Below are 20,498 nucleotides of genomic sequence, written 5' to 3' on the forward strand. Positions count from 1 at the left end.
GAAGGGAGGTTAAAAATGTCTCTGTGGGCTTAGCCTGGCAGGAGAGGCCAGGTCTACACTGTACAAAGAGATCAAGCCTTTCTCAGCATGGCAGACTCTAGGGTGCCTGTCTGCAGGGAAAGGGCCTGGGGGAATCATGCTGTGAAATGAATTAAAGCCTGTTCTGAAACCTTCACAACTGCCCTTCTCGCCCTGCCAGGCTGCGGAATAACGTCCATGTTTCGCTCCAGTTCATCCCGTCCTCTCGTTGGACAGGGGAGAGAAATGGCTGCAGAGGAGCCAGTTCAGGTAGGTATTATCAGGGGGTTGCTGGTGGGTTCTTCCAGCAGGGGAGAGGGACAGCAAATACGTGGGAGATGGGAAGGTTTGCACAGGCTGGTTTGGAGGTTGCAGTCTGGTTTGCAGGAAATGCACAGGGTGAAGAAAGGGAGGAGGACAGGGGTGTGCTAAACCTACTGGGAGTTATTTAATATGTGGCCTAGATTCTAGGAAGAGACCCAGGAGGTTCGGCGGTGGAAATGCTCTAGTTTGTGGAGCTGAAAATAACCCAGCTGCATGGGGCTGGGAAAACTGACCAGACTCATAGTGCTGGAGCCTGACCTGACTAACCAGCGGCTGCTGTGAGATATGAAGGGGGCACCCACCAGTGAGGCTTAGGGGAGATTCCCCTCCCTTCCCATCCAGCTCTTCAGAATGGGGAGGTTGTTGGGCTTCCTACCAGGGAGCTGTCCCTGGACCCTGCTAGGGGCCCTATCTCCTGTGTCAGTCAGTGGCTAGTAGGTGTGTGATAGCTCTGCTGGGAGAGAGGAGGGGCTCTCGCTTCATCCCCTCCTGCTGGTGTTTCCTGGATGCTCTGAGCAGGGTGGGGGTGGGACTCTGACTGCAATCCACCCAGAGTTTCTGTTTGGCTCCTGTCCCCCGTGTATAGGGGGGCTGTGAGTGGAGCAGCAGATACTGAGAGTTGGACTCTTGCTCTTTCAGGGGCCGGTGACCTTCGAGGAGGTGGCTGTGTATTTCACCAGGGAAGAGTGGGCTCTGCTGGACCCCGCTCAGAGAGCCCTCTACAGGGATGTCATGCAGGAGAACTATGAGAATGTGACCTCGCTGGGTAAGGGTTCCTGTCCCCTTGGTTCTTGGAAGGGGAAAAGAAGAAAGATGGTTCATGCCACCCCCCAATGCCACCTCTACTCTGCCCTGTTTCAGCATCACCCCAATATGCCAGTAGCACACAAGCTACCAGGGACCCTCCCCTGCTGCAGAACACTTTGGGAACAGAGCACAGGAGCCGTATTGCACAGTGTCAAATATCTCCTGTTTGCTCAAGTAAAACTGAGGGTTAGGTGCAGCATAATCAGCAGAAGCTTCCTACTCCTGATCTCTCAAACCATGAGCCTTCTCCACCCAGACCACAATTATGCTTGGGGTGTAACGAGCAGGCTGCTGGAGTCAGCTGCTGATCCAGGTTACTTATCACACAGACAGTCCGTTCATCCTTGAATGCTGGCTGGGGGTATCCAGAGAAGGAAGCTCAGTGGCGGATTTAGCGTTAGTGGGGCCCTGTGCTCAGCTCCATTTTAGGGGTCCCTCCTTGGGACATAAGCAACAAAAAGAACATTCTCTCATTTCCCTCCCACCCCCATTTTTCATTCTTTTTTTTCCTTCCTTCTCCTATAAGTAATAGGAAGTAAATGAAAATAAAGTGAGGTACATTGATTGTTTTTGTCATCTAACCCATTTTTCCACAGACCACTTGAAAATGACTGAGAGTCTTGGTGCACCACTTAACGATCTTTCCATGTATTGTTTGTGCCGTTAGCTAACTATTTTAAAGTGCTTTGGATAAGAGCCCTTTATTAAAAATTAAAAATGTTGGAGTGCAGGGTCTGGCCAGGAGTTAGGGTGTGGGAGGGGGCTGAGGGTTGGGGCAGGGGATTGGGGTGTGGAGCACTTACCTGGAGCAGCTCCTGTTTCATGCGAGCAATGCAGCTGGGGATGTGGGGGGGCAGGAGTCAGGGTGGGCAGGAGGCTGTTTGGGAAGGGTGCAGGAGTCAGGGCTGGGGGTGTGTGTGTGGTGGCAGGGGATGGGGGATAAGTGGTTATGGGTGGCTGCAGGAATCAGGGAGGGCAGGGAACTGGGGTGTGTTTGAGAGGGGTGAAGGAGTAAGGGCTGGGGGTGTGAGGGGATGCAGGGGTCAGGGAGGGCAGGGTGTTCAGGGTGCAGGAGTCAGGGCTGGGGGTGCAGGGTCTGGGAGGGAGTTGGGGTGCAGGAGCAGCTGGAGATTGGGGTGCAGGGTCTGGCCAGATTTTAGGATGCAGGAGGGGGCTCAGGGTTGGGGCAGGAGGTTGGGGTGTGAAGTGCTTACCTGGGGCAGCTCCCATGTGGTGTGAGGGGTGCAGGTGGCAATGTAGAGGGGGGTGTGCAGGAGCTCCCATTTGGTGCTCAGGGTGCGGTTGAGGATGTGTGGGGGGGTGCAGGAGTCAGAGCAGGGGGTGTGAGGGCTCGTTATGTGGGAGGGGATGCAGGAGTCAGGTCTAGGGCTGGGAGGGTGGGCTGGGGTACTGGGGGTGCTCCCAGCCCCCTATCCTGAGTGGCTCAAGCAGGGGCTGGGGGGTATGTGATAGGGGAGTGCTTTGTAAAGCAGGGAGCTTTTCAAACAGGGCTGCAAACGGGGAGTTTTGTTAGGGAGTTTGGAAGGGGAGTGGGAAGGGGGCGAGGTACTCTTGCCATTCTTTAAAACACTTAAGCTATAATACAAACTTCTTGATTGAAACAAAAACCCTGTTAACCTAGGTGGCTGTAAGAGAGAATGCAGGCAGAAACCCAGCAGCAGAGTGGGGGCTATCCTGTTTATTGCTATCCTGTTTATTGCTCTCAATGTAGCATGTATGATTACCTGCCCTGTGGGCGGGTGGCTTACGTGTGCATTCGGTGCAAGGAGCTCCTGGCCCTCAGAGACCGCGTGGAGGCTTTGGACGCCAGGGTGATGGAACTGGAGACGCTAAGGGAGGCAGAGAAGTATGTTGATGAGGCTTTCCGGGACACTTGTAGATTTCTCCCACCTCTGGTCAGACAGCCACTGCGCTGTTGAGGAGGATGAAAGGCCCAGGGAAGGAGAGCTGTCAATGGGAGCAGAGGGAAACCTTCCCATAGTTGGGACCCTCCTCCCAGATGGTGTTGGGGTAACCTCTTGCACTGAGGTTACCTCTCTGGGGAGGGAACCCCAGGCATTAAGAAAAGGCAGCTGTTAGTAATGGGAGATTTGATCATTAGAAACAAGGATAGCTGGGTTTGTAATGACCGGGAGAACCGTATGGTGACTTGCCTGCCTAGTGCAAAGGTTGCTGATTTCTCGAGGCATCTAGATAGATTTATGTGTAGTGCTGGCGAGGAGCCGGTGGTCGTGGTACATGTAGGCACCAATGATATAAGGAACGGTAGGTGAGACGTCCTGGAGGCCAAATTTAGTCTGCGAGGAAAGAGGCTGAAATCTGGGACCTCTATGGTGGCATTCTCAGAAAAGCTTCCAGTTCCACGCACAGGGCCAGGTAGGCAGGCAGAGCTTCAGAGTCTCAATGCGTGGATGAGATGATGGTGTAGAGAGGAGGTGTTTAGATTGATTAGGAACTGGGGAAACTTTGGGGATGGGGGGCCTATACAGGAAGGATGGGCTCCACCTAACCCAAAGTGGAACCAGACTGCTGGCACTTAACATGAAAAAGGTTGCAGAGCAGTTTTTAAACTAAGAGAATGGGGAAAAGCCAATGGCTGCAGAGGAGCTCGTGGATTGGACAGAGACTTGTCTTAGAGGGGAGTCTAGTGATAGAGATTTTCTAGTTTTAGTCAGGAAGAGAGGCTGGAAGAGGATAAAGTAGGGGCCAGATCAGACGAGAAGCATTCACACACACAAGAATCTGACACATCAGAAAAGGGCAGACAAATAAACAGTGGCAAGTTTTTCAAGTGCTTGTACACAAATGCCAGAAGTCTAAATAATAAGATGGGTGAATTAGAGTGCATTACAGAAATCTGGTGGAGTGAGGACAATCAATGGGACACAGTCATTCCAGGGTACAAAATATATCGGAAGGACAGAGCAGGTCATACTCGGGGGGTGGGGAGGGGAGTGGCACTGTATGTTAAAGAAAATGTAAACTCAAATGAAGTAAAAAATCTTAAATGAAACCACATGTTCCATAGAATCTCTATGGATAGTAATTCCATGCTCTAATAAGAATATAACAATAGGGCTCTGTTATCGACCACCTGTCAAAGACAGTGATAGTGAGGATGAAATGCGAAGAGAGATTAGAGAGGCTATCAAAATAAAGAAATCCATAATAATGGGAGATTTCAATTATCCCCATATTGACTGGGTACATGTCACCTCAGGACAAAATGCAGAGACAAAATTTCTGGATACTTTAAATGACTGTTTCTTGGAGCAGCTGGTACAAGAACCTGCAATAGGAGAAGCAACTCTCGATTTAGTGCTGAGTGGAGCGCAGGATCTAGTCCAAGGGCTAACTATAACAGGACCGCTTGGAAATAGTGACCATAATATAACAACATTTAACATTCCTGTGGTGGGAAGAACAGCTCAACACTGGCATTTATTTTCAGGAAGGGGAACTGTGCAAAAATGAGGGGGTTAGTTAAACAGAAATTAAAAGGTACAATGACTAGAGTGAAATCCCTGCAAGCTGCATGGACACTTTTCAAAAACACAATATTAGAGGCCCAAATTAAATATATACCCCAAATTAAAAAACACAGCAAAAGAACTAAAAAAGAGTCACCGTGGCTTAACGACCATGTAAAAGAAGCAGTGAGAGATAAAAAGGCATCTTTTAAAAAGTGGAAGTCAAATCCTAGTGAGGTACATAGAAAGGAGCATAAACACTACCAAATTAAGTGTAAAAATGTAATAAGAAAAGCCAAAGAGGAGTTTGAAGAAGGGGCTAGCCAAAAACTCAAAAGGTAATAACAAAAGCAGGAAGCCTGCTAAACAGGCCTGGGGCCACTGGACGATTGAGATACGAAAGGAGCCCTTAAAGACGATAAAGTCATTGCGGAGAAACTAAATGGATTCTTTGCTTCAGTCTTCATGGCTGAGGATGTTGGTGAGATTCCCAAACCATTTGTGGGTGACAAATCTGAGGAACTGCCACAGATTGAAGTGTCACTAGAGCAGGTTTTGGAACTACTTGATAAACTTAACTGTAACAAGTCACCGGAACCAGATGGTATTTACCAAGAGTTCTGAAGGAACTCAAATGTGAAATTGAGGAACTATTAGCTATGGTTTGTAACCTGTCCTTTAAATCGGCTTCTGTACCCAATGACTGGAAGTTAGCTAATGTAACGCCAATATTTAAAAAGGGCTCTAGAGGCGATCCTGGCAGTTGCAGACTGGTAAGTCTAACGTCTGTACCAGGCAAATTAGTTGAAACAATAGTAAAGGAATAAAATTGTCAGGCACATAGAAGAACAAAAATTGTTGAGCAAAAGTCATTATGGTTTCTGTAAAGGGAAATCATGTCTTACTAATCTATTAGAGTTCTTTGAAGGTGTCAACAAACATGTGGACAAGGGGGAATCCAGTGGACATAGTGTACTTAGATTTCCAGAAAGCCTTTGACAAGGTCCCTCACCAAAGGCTCTTACATAAATTGTTATCATGGGATAAGAGGGAAGATCTTTTCATGGATTGAGAACTGGTTAAAAGACAGGGAACAAAGGGTAGGAATAAATGGTAAATTTTCAGAATGGAGAGGAGTAACTAGTGGTGTTCCCCAAGGGTCAGTCCTAGGACCAATCCTATTCAACGTATTCATAAATGATCTGGAGAAAGGGGTAAACAGTGAGGTGGCAAAGTTTGCAGATGATACTTGTGACGATGCGGTTCTGATGGGACCCAACTGAGAGTGACAAATCGCTTAAAACAGGGCAGTTACAGCCCAAGGCTGGGATTTTTCCACCTCTAAGGCAAACGAAACCAGCCAGACAAAGAGGACTTTGGTTTCACCTCACTGGTTAACCACAAGTCACACAAGCAATTCCCTTAGACACTCCAGTCTTCCAGTATCACCACCAGTGCCACTCGTCCTGGGGATGAATGGTTATGAAAACCAACACCCCAATACAAGAAAAAGGTTCTCTCGATCCCAAGGAATCAAGCCCCAGACCCAGGTCAATATACACATCAGATCTTACCCACAAATCACGCTGTTGCCAATCCTTTAGAGTCTAAAGGTTTCTTCATAAAAGGAAAAACATAGAGATGAGAGCTAGAATTGGTTAAATGGAATCAATTACATGCAGTAATGGCAAAGTTCTTAGTTCAGGCTTGTAGCAGTGATGGAGTAAATTGCAGGTTCAAATCAAGTCTCTGGAGTACATCCTCCTCTGGGATGGGTCAGTCAGTCCTTTGTTCAAAGCTTCAGTTTGTAGCAAAGTTCCTCCAGAGGTAAGAAGCAGGATTGAAAACAAGATGGAGATGAGGCATCAGCCTTTTATAGGCTTTTCGAGGTGTAAGAACCTCTTTGTTCTTACTGTTGAAAATGACAGCAAAATGGAGTCTGGAGTCACATGGGCAAGTCCCTGCATACTTTGCTGAGTTACAAGGCGTATCTGCCTTCTCTCAATGGATCAGTTGAATAGCTGATCGTCCTTAATGGGCCATCAAGCAGGCGAGGCAGAGCTAACACCAAGTTGTCTGGGGCCTTGTCTACACTACAAGACTATTTCGAATCAACTTAGTTCGAATTTGTGGATTCGACCTTATGAAGTCGAATTTGTGTATCCATACTAAATACACTAATTCGAATTTCTGAGTCCACATTCACGGGGCCAGCGTCGACTTTGGAAGCGGTGCACTGTGGGAAGCTATCCCACAGTTCCCGCAGTCCCCGCTGCCCATTTGAATGCTGGGTAGAGCCCCCAATGCCTGCTGGGGGGAGAAATGTGTCGAGGGTGGTTTTGGGTAAGTGTCGTCATTGAACCGTCAATCACAACCTCCCTCCCTCCCTCCTTGAAAGCGCCTGCGGGCAATCTGTTCGTGCACTTTTCTGGTCAGTGACAGCGCGGACGCCACAGCACTGCAAGCATGGAGCCCGCTGCGATCATCGCCGTTTTCTCCTCCTCGCACTTTATCGTCCACCTCTTCCACAGTCAGCTGCTGAGAAATTGGGCTACTTTTCAATGGTGCTGCAAGCACCGGGGGACCGTAGGGGATGTTTTACCAACATGAACGTCGGGTGGCCGGGCAAGGTTCATGATGCGTGTGTTTTCAGGAACTGTGGGCTGTTCAGACGCCTGCAGGAAGGTAGTTTCTTCCCGGACCTCGAAATAAGTGTTGTGGATGTGCAGATGCCTATAGTCATCCTCGGGGACCCAGCCTGCCCGCTAATGCACTTGCTCATGAAGCCCTATACAGGCGCCTGGGACAGCGACAAGGAACTCTTCAAACACCAGCGAGCAGCGAGACCTGTGACTGTTCATTTTCTTGACAGAGAAGCTGAACCTGCCCCTGTTTCTTTACCCAGTTACTGTTGAGTCTCCTCTTCGGTTACATACCCCGTTCACCCCGTTACCCCCACTTCCAGCACACGTGTAAAAATAAAATACATGTCCCATTATTACTTAACAAAGGTTTCTTTATTCATGACTTTTCGTGAAAGGGTTGAAACTGGGACGCAGACTGTGCTGGGTAGGGTGTGCGGTGATGTAAAGACCGCCTCTAAACTCAAGGAATGACAGGCTCCTGCTCCTAGAGCGGTCCGCAGTGCCGGAATGCTTCTTTCAACGGAGCCTGCCATCCCTCTTTATGGAATTCTGTCTGCGGGCGGATATGTGACCTTGTGCTGGAGGAGGACGGATACAGATTCCTCAGCTGCGTGACTCAGCGGTCCAGGACAAGGACCGCTGTATAAGATCTGTAACCGCCCTCCCCTGCTGCAAAGTCACATCTCCCCCACCCACACAGATCCTGGAAACCACCTCCCATACCGACCAGGGTGCCTACTGACTGCACCGTGTGTGTGACCCGCTGCTGATCCTGCCCCCGTGTCTGTACCCTGGGAAAGGTGACTGTCCTATGCAATTAACCACCCCCTTCCCCACGCCCCCCATTCAAACACAGTATCCTTTGAAAAAACATAACGGAAACAGTAATTAACAGCAAAGCATTTTTATTAATTACGTAGACAGTTAGGGGATGGGACTGGGATTGGGACTACTGTGAGTCTGTAAGTAAAGGACTTCGGCAAATGTAGGGTATGAGAGCTTTTGGGTACTTGAGCACTGTGCTGTGGTGCTGTGACAGTATTCACGTCCCCGGCCGCCCCTCCTCCTGGTTACTTTGGGTGAGGGGGATATGGGACTTTGTGGCGGGGGAGGGCGGTTGCAGATACACTGCAGGGGGGCTCTGTCCTCCTGCGGTCCTGCAGAACATCCACAAGGCGCCTGAGCGTGTCCGTTTGCTCCCTCACTAGTCCAAGCATTGTTTGAGTCGCCTGCTTGTCTTCCTCACGCCACCTCTCCTCCCGTTCGCTGTGTGAGCGCTGGTACAGAGAGACGGTCTCCCTCCACTGTATCTGCTGGTCCGCCTCGGCTAGGTAGCAGCCCATACGTTCCTCGAACATCTTGTCCCTTGTCTTTTTTTTTCGCCGCCTAATCTTGCCAAGCCTCTGCGAGGGGGATGCTGTGGCAGGTCTGGAGACAGTGGAAGCTGTGAGATGGGAAACAGGGAGTGAATTCCTTGCAAATATACATTTTTGCGAACAATTAACTGAGTCTAGGCTGTCTGTGTGAATTCTTGGTTGAGAGCCCTGTGCCTGCTGGGGCACAAATCATTTTTGCGGTGGATTCTGGGTAAATGTCGCCATTCATTCCTTCCTCCGGGAAAGCAACGGCAGACAATCATTTTGAGCACGTTTTCCATGAATTGCCCTGGCATACGCCATAGCGTGGCAACCATGGAGCCTGTTTTGGATTTTGTGTATGTCACCATATGTGTACTAGATGCCGCTGACAGAGGCGGGCCAGCAGCGCTGCACAGCAGCATGCTTTTGCTTTTGCATGACAGCAGCGATGGTTGTTTTCCCTTTCACTTCTGGGGGTGGGTGGGGGGTGCGCGCAAATTGCAGAACTATGCCCTGACCCACCGCGGACACTGTGTTTGAGCCTAGAAGCATTTGGAGCTGATCCAAGAATGCAAATACTTTTCGGAGACAGCAGGAACTGTGGGATACCTTGCGTCCTCATTCCCCCCTCCCTCCATGAGCGTCCATTATATTCTTTGGCTTTCCGTTACGCTCGTCACGCAGCTGCGTGCTGAGTCTGTGCTATGCCGTCTGTCCGTAGATTTTTTAAAAATACTTTGGGCCAGGCGTAAAATTACATTAATTCCCCTAATTAGATGCAGGAGTCTCCGAGCGAGATCACCCTGAGGACGGTCACTGAAGGAGATAGAGAACGCATGCTGCGTGAAAGCTAGCATGAACCAGGGCCCGATGCAGCCGTGCTCGGGGAGGCAGTGCTCCATGAGTAATTCATGAAAGCCTCGCGCGGAAAAGTGTGCTACCACGGAGCACCCAATAAGGCAGCTCTCCCCAGGAACCTCCTGCTGATGCTTTCCGATTAACGGAAGGAGAGCTTCGTTGAGATCTCCCTGGATGATTTCTGTTCTATCCCCATATATAGAGAGACCTCCTTTTCACACACTTAAGATTCCTGTTATATTAAGAATAAAAGTTAACATGGTTAAAGCACTTACCGACTGATCCTTCCCCTGATTCAGGATCCGGGTTCATGGCCGGGGAGGGTTGGTAGGGGATCTCCGTGACGGTGATGAATAGATCCTGGCTGTCGGGGAAGCCAGCGTTGTAAGCGCTGTCGCCTGCCTCGTCCTCCACAAACACTTCCTCATCTTCCCCGTCCGCGAACATCTCCGAGGAACTGTCCGTCGACACTGTCCCATCGTCAGAGTCCATGGTCACTGGTGGGGCAGTGCTGGCAGGCTCCGTAGCGTCCGTTTGCCGCTTTGATTTTTTGGTAGCCTTGTCTGGGGTCCTTTGTTTTCACGCGGCGCTGCGTTGCATGACGGCTGTATCCTCTGTCTGGATCATGGCTCTGGAGACCTTCTCGTAGGTCTTTGCATTAAGTTTGTTGGAGCACAGCTCCAAAAGCACAGACTCCTCGCCCCACACACCGATCAGATCGAAAAGTTCCCGGTCAGTCTATGCTGGGTCCCTCTTTCTATTCAGATATTACAAGAACTCCTCTGCTGGAGAGCTCTGCATCGCTGCCGGTGCTGCTGAGCTCGCCCCGATGTCCAACCACGAAATGAGATTCTAACTGTCCAGAAAGGAAAAGGAATTCAAATTTTCCCGGGTCGTTTCCTGTGTGGCTGGTCAGAGCATCGAAGCTCGGACTGCTGTCCAGAGCGTCAGAGTGGTGCAGTGTGGGATAGCTCCTGGAGCTACTAAGTTCGATTTGCATCCACACCTAGCCTAATTCGAGCTAGCCAGTTCGAATTTAGCGTTACTCCACCTGTCGGGGTGGAGTACCAAATTCGAACTAAAGAGCCCTCTAGTTCGAATTAAATGGCTTCCTGGTGTGGACGGTTGAGCGGTTAGTTCGAATTAACGCTGCTAAATTCGACTTAAAGTCCTAGTGTAGACCAGGCCTGGGATGTCTCCCAGAAGCACAGCACACTGTCCAGCACACTCCTGAACAATGGGAGCTCATATGAAATCTGTTGTTTCATCAGTGGAAAATGACATGCACCAGCCTTGTTATTCCAAATGGAGTTTCCAACACACTTTAATCCAAACACACTGGTTTGATAAAAAAAGGAAACAAAATTTTTAACTACCGAAAAAAAAGATTTGAAGTGACTACAAGTAATGAGGCATAAAAGCCAGAATTGTTTATGAAAGAAATGCAAAGATAAAACACAAACTAATGTTTAACCTAACAAGCTAAAAGGGATTTAAAACAAATGTTTCTCTCACCATGTGCTGAGACAGGCTGGTTTTCCTTTCAGCCAGGACTCCCCCTAACCTGCCCCTGCTGCCCACATTCAGTTCTTCAGGAGTTGTCATGAGCAGAGCGAAAGGGGGAGAGAGAGAGTCTCATGCATTTTCCTCACCTCTTTTTATAATTCAGTCCTTTGTACTAGAAACCACTTCAGTTCTCAGCTGAGTCATGGTGACAGGCTGTCATAGATACGAGCTTCAAGTGTCCCTGTGATGGAATGTAAATGTCTTCTTCACACCTTCCCCCTGGTGGAGAATGGCTATTTGACCAGCTGTTTGCCTTGCTGTCTCTGAGGAACTTAAGGTTAGGGTTGCAGCTTTTTCAGTAATATCATACCGTAAAATCTCATCACTTTCCATACAATGTTGCTACACATTGTAACAGGAGTATCAGAGGGGTAGCCGTGTTAGTCTGGATCTGTAAAAGGAGCAAAGAATCCTGTGGCACCTTATAGACTAACAGACAATTAGCAGCATGAGCTTTCGTGGGTGAATACCCACTTCTTCGGATGCAAGTAGTGGAAATTTCCAGGGGCAGGTATATATAAGCAAGCAAGAAGCAAGCTAGAGATAACGAGGTTAGTTCAATCAGGGAGGATGAGGCCCTGTTCTAGCAGTAGAGGTGTGAAAACCAAGGGAGGAGAAACTGGTTCTGTAGTTGGCAAGCCATTCACAGTCTTTGTTTAATCCTGAGCTGATGGTGTCAAATTTGCAGATGAACTGAAGCTCAGCAGTTTCTCTTTGAAGTCTGGTCCTGAAGTTTTTTTGCTGGAGGATGGCCACCTTAAGATCTGCTATTGTGTGTCCAGGGAGGTTGAAGTGTTCTCCTACAGGTTTTTGAATATTGCCATTCCTAATATCTGATTTGTGTCCATTTATCCATACAAACGGACTTCACTAAAATAAGACAGGAGATCTACATTACTCACTTCTCCTTTCTACAAAGGAAAAAGGACTGTAAGCTGTCTAAACTCCTACCTGCTACGTGGGGCCACAACTGTGGTACCCCTAACCCACCCAACAATATCGTCAATCTATCCAACCACACACTCAGCCCAGAAGAAAAGTCTGTCCTATCTCGGGGACTCTCTTTCTGCCCTGCCACCCCCACCAACATGATACAGTTCTGCGGCGATCTGGAAGCCTACTTTCGCCGTCTCCGACTCAAAGAATACTTTCAGGACAACACTGAACAACACACTGATACACAGTTACCCTCCCACCAACAGCACAAGAAGAAGAACTCCACATGGACTCCTCCTGAGGGTCGAAATGACAGTCTGGACCTATACATTGAATGCTTCCGCCGACGTGCACAGGCAGAAATTGTGGAAAAACAACATCGCTTGCCTCATAACCTAAGTCGTGCAGAACGCAATGCCATCCACAGCCTCAGAAACCATCCTGACATTATAATCAAAGAGGCTGATAAAGGAGGTGCTGTAGTCATGAACAGGTCTGACTACCAAAAGGAGGCCGCCAGACAACTCTCCAATACCAAATTCTACAGGCCACTTCCCTCAGATCCCACTGAGGAATACACTAAGAAACTGCATCATCTACTCAGGACGCTCCCTACGCTAACACCGGAACAAATCAACATACCCTTAGAGCCCCGACCAGGGTTATTCTATCTACTACCCAAGATCCACAAACCCGGAAATCCTGGACGCCTCATCATCTCGGGCATTGGCACTCTCACTGAAGGACTGTCTGGATATGTGGACTCTCTACTCAGACCCTATGCCACCAGCACTCCCAGCTATCTCCGTGACACCACTGATTTCCTGAGGAAACTACAATGCATTGGTGACCTTCCAGAAAACACCATCCTAGCCACCATGGATGTAGAGGCTCTCTACACAAACATCCCACACACAGATGGAATACAAGCTGTCAGGAGCAGTATCCCTGATGATGCCACAGCACAACTGGTTGCTGAGCTCTGTGCCTTTATCCTCACACACAACTATTTCAAATTTGATGACAATATATATCTCCAGATCAGTGGCACAGCTATGGGCACCCGCATGGCCCCACAATATGCCAATATTTTTATGGCCGATCTGGAACAACGCTTCCTCAGTTCCCGTCCACTCACGCCCCTTCTCTTCCTATGCTACATTGATGACATCTTCATCATCTGGACCCATGGGAAGCAGACTCTGGAAAAATTCTACCAAGATTTCAACAGCTTTCACCCCATCATCAACCTCAGCCTGGACCAATCTACACGGGAGGTCCACTTTCTAGACACCACGGTGCAAATAAGTGATGGTCACATTAACACCACCTTATACCGAAAACCTACCGACCGCTATGCCTACCTTCATGCCTCCAGCTTCCATCCCGGACACACCACAAGATCCATTGTCTACAGCCAAGCACTGAGGTACAACCGCATCTGCTCTAACCCCTCAGACAGAGACCAACACCTACTAAATCTCCACCAAGCATTCTCAAAACTACAGTACCCGCAAGAGGAAATAAGGAAACAGATCAACAGAGCCAGACGTGTACCCAGAAGCCTCCTACTGCAAGACAAACCCAAGAAAGAAACCAACAGGACTCCACTGGCCATCACATACAGTCCCCAACTAAAACCCCTCCAATGCCTCATCAGGGATCTACAACCCATCCTGGACAATGATCCCACACTTTCACAGGCCTTGGATGGCAGGCCAGTCCTCGCCCACAAACAACCTGCCAACCTGAAGCATATTCTCACCAGTAACTGCACACCGCACCATAGTAACTCTAGCTCAGGAACCAATCCATGCAACAAACCTTGATGCCAGCTCTGCCCACATATCTACACCAGTGACACCATCACAGGACCTAACCAGATCAGCCACACCATCACCGGTTCATTCACCTGCACGTCCACCAATGTAATATATGCCATCATATGCCAGCAATGCCCCTCTGCTATGTACATCGGCCAAACTGGACAGTCTCTAAGGAAAAGGATAAATGGACACAAATCAGATGTTAGGAATGGCAATATTCAAAAACCTGTAGGAGAACACTTCAACCTCCCTGGACACACACTAGCAGATCTTAAGGTGGCCATCCTGCAGCAAAAAAACTTCAGGACCAGACTTCAAAGAGAAACTGCTGAGCTTCAGTTCATCTGCAAATTTGACACCATCAGCTCAGGATTAAACAAAGACTGTGAATGGCTTGCCAACTACAGAACCAGTTTCTCCTCCCTTGGTTTTCACACCTCTACTGCTAGAATAGGGCCTCATCCTCCCTGATTGAACTAACCCCGTTATCTCTAGCTTGCTTCTTGCTTGCTTATATATACCTGCCCCTGGAAATTTCCACTACTTGCATCCGAAGAAGTGGGTATTCACCCACGAAAGCTCATGCTGCTAATTGTCTGTTAGTCTATAAGGTGCCACAGGATTCTTTGCTGCTTGTATTGTAACAGGAGGCTATTCAGTAGATTATGTCTTTTCAAATGGTACCTCACAAGCCCTACAGTGATAAATGAAGGGGAGGGGAGGGATCTCCCTTTTATAAACACCCAGCCAGCCAGTTGGCTGTAAAATCCCTGTTGGTGCGAGTTCTCTGCTTGCTTTATCTCTAAAGGGTTAACAAGCCAACAGGGTTTAAAAAAAAAAAGTATTGGGGACCTGACCAAAAGAGCCAATGGAAAGGCTAGAACTTTGTTAAATGGGAAAGTAACTTTCCCTTTGTCTGTTGTTCTCCGGAGAAGGCGACACGGAGTAGCAATGCTGTTTATGGCTTGAAGCTGGTATGAAAATTCATCTTCCATACCTAGAAGAAATGATTTGGCCAGGGAATGTTTAGACAGACACAATCAGGTTTATTTTTTATTTTGGCTTTTGGATCTACTCGGTGCTATCCCAGATGCTTTTGTTTGCTTGTAAGCTTTAAGCTGAACCCCCAAGAAAGCTATTTTGGGTGCTTACAAACATTTTCTTTTAAGATCTAGCAGAAGCCTAAGTTCCAGATGTATTGTTTTCCTTTTCAGTTTTACTAAAATTTACCTCTTTTAAGAACAGGATTGGATTTCTGGTGTCCTAAGAAGTTTGTGTGTGTTGTTTGATTAGCTGGTAGCCACAGCTAATTTCCTTTGTTTTCTTTCTCAGCTCTTTCCCAGAGGGGAGGTGAAAGGGCTTGAGGGTGCCCCAGAGGGAAGAATTCTCAAGTGCTCCTTCCTGGGTCCAAGGGTTTGGGGGGGTTTTGCATTTGAGTAGTGGCAGCATTTACCAAGCCAAGGTCAGAGAAAAGCTGTAACTTTGGGGGTTTTAATACAAGCCTAGAGTGGCACAAATTAATCTGTAGAATCCTGTCGGGCCCCCACTTTCTGCACTCGGAGTGACAGAGTGGGGATTCAGCCCTGACACATACTATGAACAAAATTGATCATAATTTTCTAGAAGAGTGAACATAGGGGAACAGACTAGCACAGTGTCTGTGTGTTCCCAACATATATGTGGGTATTCTAGTCCCTCACAAGCAAGGTGTTCGGCATCTTCAAACACCTGAGGAACCGGTCCTGGGAATTGACTGGTTTATTAAGTGACACTGTATGGAATTGAGAGACACTCTATATTATTATTATTTTATTATAAATACTGTGGCAAATTGCCAGTACTGTTATGCTGGGTCTCGTACTTTCTCTTCTTTGGGGAAGGTTCAGGGCGCCATTGCTTGCCTCCTAATCGGTATTTTAATTACCCCACTAGTGTCCTTGAGGAGGGGAGTGGAGAGGGAGGGACCTGGGCCCGCCCTCTTCTCCAGGTCCCAACCCAGGGGCCCTGAGGTTAGTGGTGAACCACTTGTACTGGCAGTTCCTTCCCCTGGGCTACTTCCCTCTCCTGCCCTTCAGCTTGTGGAGGGGCTTCTTGCCCTCCCTCTGCACAAGCCAGGTGCCCCTTACCTAGGGTTTTTGGATTTCTCAACCCACCGCAGCACTCCTCCAAACTTTCCTTTTGTCTCTCTTCAAAACTCTTCTCTGCTCCAACCAAACCTTCCTGCTCCAACTCCCACACTGTCTGACTGAAGCAGGGTTTTTTATCACCTGACTGCTGGTGCTCTAATTGGCTTCAGGTGCTCCAGTTAATTTGTAGCAAACCTTCCTCCCCTTGCAGGGAATAAGGCTCCCTGCTAACACTCTCCTGCTGCATCACAATACCAATATGATGAAATTGCAATGAATTGTGCTATATATGCCATGTAAGGAGTCAGTGAAAATGTTATGAGTTTCCACGTATGATAATCTTGTTTCTATCTTTGTATTGTGAGTTACAGATATGTAGGGTATATCTGTATTCCAGACTTGTGCATTGTTTCTGAGTGACACCCCCAGATATATTGGCATCAGCCCTGCCCAGCCTGTTCGATGGCCCAGCCAGAGTCATCAGCCATACAATGAACCCATTGAAAGGATTAAGGGGATACGCCTATTGAGTCAGCAAGACATGCAGGGTTATGCCTGTTGTGGCAAATTGCCGGCACTATTATGATGGGTCTCCTGCTTTCTCTTCTTTCGGGGGGGGGGGTCAGAGCACCATTTCTTGCCCCTGAATTGGAATATTAACTGCCCCACTAGTGTCCTAGAGGAGGGGAGTGGAGAGGGAGGGACCTGGGCCCACCCTCTACTCCAGGTCCCAGCCCAGGGGCCCTGAGGATAGTGGTGAACCACTTGAACTGATGGTTCCTTCCCCTGGGCTACTTCCCGCTCCTACCCTTCAGCTTGTGGGGGCTTCCTGCCCTCCCTCTGTACAAGCCAGGTGCCCCTTACCTGGGGTCTTGGACTTCTTAGCCCACTGCAGCATTTCTCCAAACTTTCCTCTGCTTCCCTTCAAACTGTTCTCTGCTCCAATACCAATCCCCTCTGCTCCAACTCCTTCCCTGTCTGATTGGAGCAAGGGTCTTTATCAGGTGACTGACTGCAGGTGCTCTAATTGGCTTCAGGTGTTCTAGTTAATCTATAGCAAACTTTCTTCCCTCTGCAGGGAATAAGGCTCCCTTCTAACCCTCTCCTGCTGCCCTCTGGCCAGGCTGTATCACACTGTGTACTGAGAACTCCAAGGCTTTTCCATGCCATGTGCTGTGAAGCTTGTGTTTGGGACCCAGGAATTAGAAGCCACTTGGCAAAAGAAATATAAAGGGCAGCTGCATCATCTCCATTTTGTCTTCAATTCCTCTTCCTACCTCTGGAGCAACTTCTCTACAAACTGAAGGCTTGAACAAAGGACTGAATAATGTGGATGTGTACCAGAGAGCCTTTCAAGCCAGAAACTCACCAATACTGCTAAGAACTAGATGTATAGATTTCTGAATGTGTCTGACTGCTTTCCCATTTAACAACTCCCTTTTTCTTTCTTTCTTTCTTTTATAATAAACCTTTAGTTCAGATGCTTTCTTGCTTATAAACCTTTAGTTTAGATGCCAATGATTGGCTGGCATCGTACTATTTTGAGTAAGATCCAAACCTATACTGACCTGGTAATGTGACTGACTCTGGGGTCAGAAGAACACTTTGTTTATGTGAGCAGAGTTTTTAAATAACCTCTCACTGTGCTGGACCTAGGTGCTGATTAGGAGTCAGAGAACTGGCATGCAATAAAGGGGGCCGTGTGATTTCTTTTTTCAGTTTCTCGATAACCAGTGTGGGGGATCAGAAGCACAGTTGGTGACTGGTCGGTGAGTTTAACTTCTGTGTTAACCACCAGTTTGGGGAGCCTCTGCTCTCCCTTTTTCAGCCTGCCCTGGTCTTGGCATTTTCAGTGAGGACTAGCCCAGGCACACCGGGTCACACTAAATATTAAAGTTAAATTAATAGAATGTTTTTTATGACAAAGTTTTATGAAATCAACGGAACTCCTTTGTTTTCTTTCATCTGAGCAGGGTTTCCATTTTCCAAACCTGATATGATCTCCCAGCTGGAACAAGGGGAAGAGCCATGGGTCTCAGACCTGCAGGGTTCAGAAGGAAAACAGACCATGAGTTCTCTCTGCAGAGGTGAGGAAACATTAAACCAACTCTGAGTGTGAAAGTGCCTGAAGGAAACATCTGGGATGCCCTACAAAGCCCTTGAGAGGTTTCTCAGTTCATTATTGTTGCCAGCAGGGGTCATATCCTCAGGGTAACTATAGCTCATGGCTTCCCATAGATTCTAGCAGACACCAGGCAGTAGCTTCCTCCCTTCCCCCTGCGTATTTGGATGGCATTTGAAAGCCAGATTGATCCCCTCCTCACTCCTGTTTTGGGGAAGAGTATGGGGGAGTTCAGTTTGTGATTTTTATTTGACCTCCCTCCAGCACTTAGTTTGTTTTGGCTTTTCACTTTTCATCCCTGTTTGATGTTTCTGTCTTTTTCACAGCAGGTGATGCAATGGCATGTGAGAAAGAGGAGCAGAATTCTCAGCAGAAAAATGTTCAGCAAGTGGATAAACACAGAGCATTATTGCAAAGATCAAAAAGCCATGTGTCCAGGAGTCATGAGGAGGAAAACTCCTGTGAGATTCAGCACAGACCAGAAAGAGAACAAGGAAACCAGCCGGGGGTGAAAATGGGTAAACGTATTTCCTCTCAGGGAACTCAGAAGGACCTCAAGGAAACCACAACAAAGCAGGAAATCATCATTGGAAAGAGAAAAAATACATGCACAGAGTGTGGAAAAAACTTACGTGACTACTCAGCCCTTCTTGATCATCAGAGAATCCACACAGGGGAGAGGCCCTACGAATGCCGTGAGTGTGGGAAAAGCTTCACTCAAAGAGCAGCCCTTTCTGTTCATCAGAGAATCCACACGGGGGAAAGGCCCTACAAATGCAGTGAGTGTGGGAAAACCTTCACTCAAAGAGCAGCCCTTTCTGTTCATCAGAGAATCCACACGGGGGAAAGGCCCTACGAATGCCATGAGTGTGGGAAAACCTTCAATCGCAGCTCAAACCTTTCTGAACATCAGAGAATCCACACAGGGGACAGGCCCTACAAATGCAGTGAGTGTGGGAAAACCTTCACTACCAGCTCAGCCCTTTCTGTTCATCAGAGAATCCACACAGAGAAGAGGCCCTATGAATGCAGTGAGTGTGGGAAAAACTTCACTCAAAGATCAGCCCTTTCTAGACATCAGAGAATCCACACAGGGGAGAGGCCCTACAAATGCCGTGAGTGTGGGAAAACCTTCAATCGCAGCTCAGACCTTTCTAAACATCAGAGAATCCACACAGGGGACAGGCCCTACAAATGCCGTGAGTGTGGGAAAAGCTTCACTGAAAGATCAGTCCTTTCTGTTCATCAGAGAATCCACACAGGGGACAGGCCCTACAAATGCCGTGAGTGTGGGAAAACCATCACTAGCAGCTCACACCTTTCTAGACATCAGAGAATCCACACGGGGGACAGGCCCTACGAATGCCGTGAGTGTGGGAAAAGCTTCACTAGCAGCTCACACCTTTCTAGACATCAGAGAATCCACACGGGGGACAGGCCCTACGAATGCCGTGAGTGTGGGAAAACCTTCTCTTGGCACTCAGCCCATATTAGCCATCAGAGAATCTGCAAGGGCAATGAACACCATAAAACCCTCCAGGGCTATCAATTTTTTTTCTTTAATACTTTTCCTGATTCCCATATAGTAACTTTTTAAATCTGTTTGAACTGTTTGCAGCACTGTTATCCCTCAGCTTGGCCAGATGAGTGGCCCATTTATGCCTTTTGTAGTTTGCCTTCTTTTGAGGTGGGCCCATGTGTCCTTTCTATCAACTCAATTATCCCACAAGTAACTGGAGTGTGCCCTTCCTATGAGGAACCAGGGAGCGTCACATTTATACCATTGCTCCTATTGCAAAGTGATTGTTAGAGTCGCCAGTGATACAGATTGTATCCGTGCCAGTTGTTCTCACGTTGCTCTGGGTTGTGCTGAAGAGCAGTTACATTGGGAATTTTTCATGTTATAGTTAAATAAAGATGAGCAGGGGGAAAAAGTGTCCTTTCAGCCTCTGTGACACTGGAAGGAGATGGGGTGGTTCAGAGAATCCCTCCTTCCCCATCATTCCAGAACTGTTACATTTTGGCTTCTCTGTGCAGAGTTTATTTTCATCACATTCTATCCCTCCACTTCTCAAAATGTCATGTGAGGAAGAGTTCTCAGCTGTCTGTGCTTGGCGATGATGCTTTGATTTCTTTCCTCCTATATCAGAGTCGCTATGACTGGAGATGAAAGTGTCCAAGACCTGGAAGGGGAATTTAAATGGATCCCAAACATAGTGTGATTATTTGGCGTTTAAATTCCAGGTTTCATCTATTGGTAAAGCCACTTCTGGCAAGAGGATTGTTTTGTCCCCCATTATGGGATGCTGGGATACTTACAATTTTGCAAATAACATAACTGACTATTGAGAGAGTGCTGAGTGAAGCTGCTTTGGATGGATCAGAGGAGAATGTGATGGGAGAATCTCCTGTCCTGATTCT

General features: G+C 48.0%; 1 long non-coding RNA gene across 1 annotated transcript; it reads left to right on the plus strand.

The window, feature by feature from the left end:
- Window positions 1–1,056: 1,056 nt before the first annotated feature.
- LOC123359367 lies at window positions 1,057–18,463 on the plus strand. Its single transcript, XR_006575848.1, has 3 exons — window positions 1,057–1,108; window positions 17,929–18,042; window positions 18,404–18,463. It is a non-coding gene; the product is annotated as an uncharacterized LOC123359367 (long non-coding RNA).
- The last annotated feature ends 2,035 nt before the right edge of the window (window positions 18,464–20,498 follow it).

Source organism: Mauremys mutica, unplaced genomic scaffold, assembly GCF_020497125.1.
Source record: "Mauremys mutica isolate MM-2020 ecotype Southern unplaced genomic scaffold, ASM2049712v1 Super-Scaffold_100108, whole genome shotgun sequence".
NCBI lineage: Eukaryota > Metazoa > Chordata > Testudines > Geoemydidae > Mauremys > Mauremys mutica.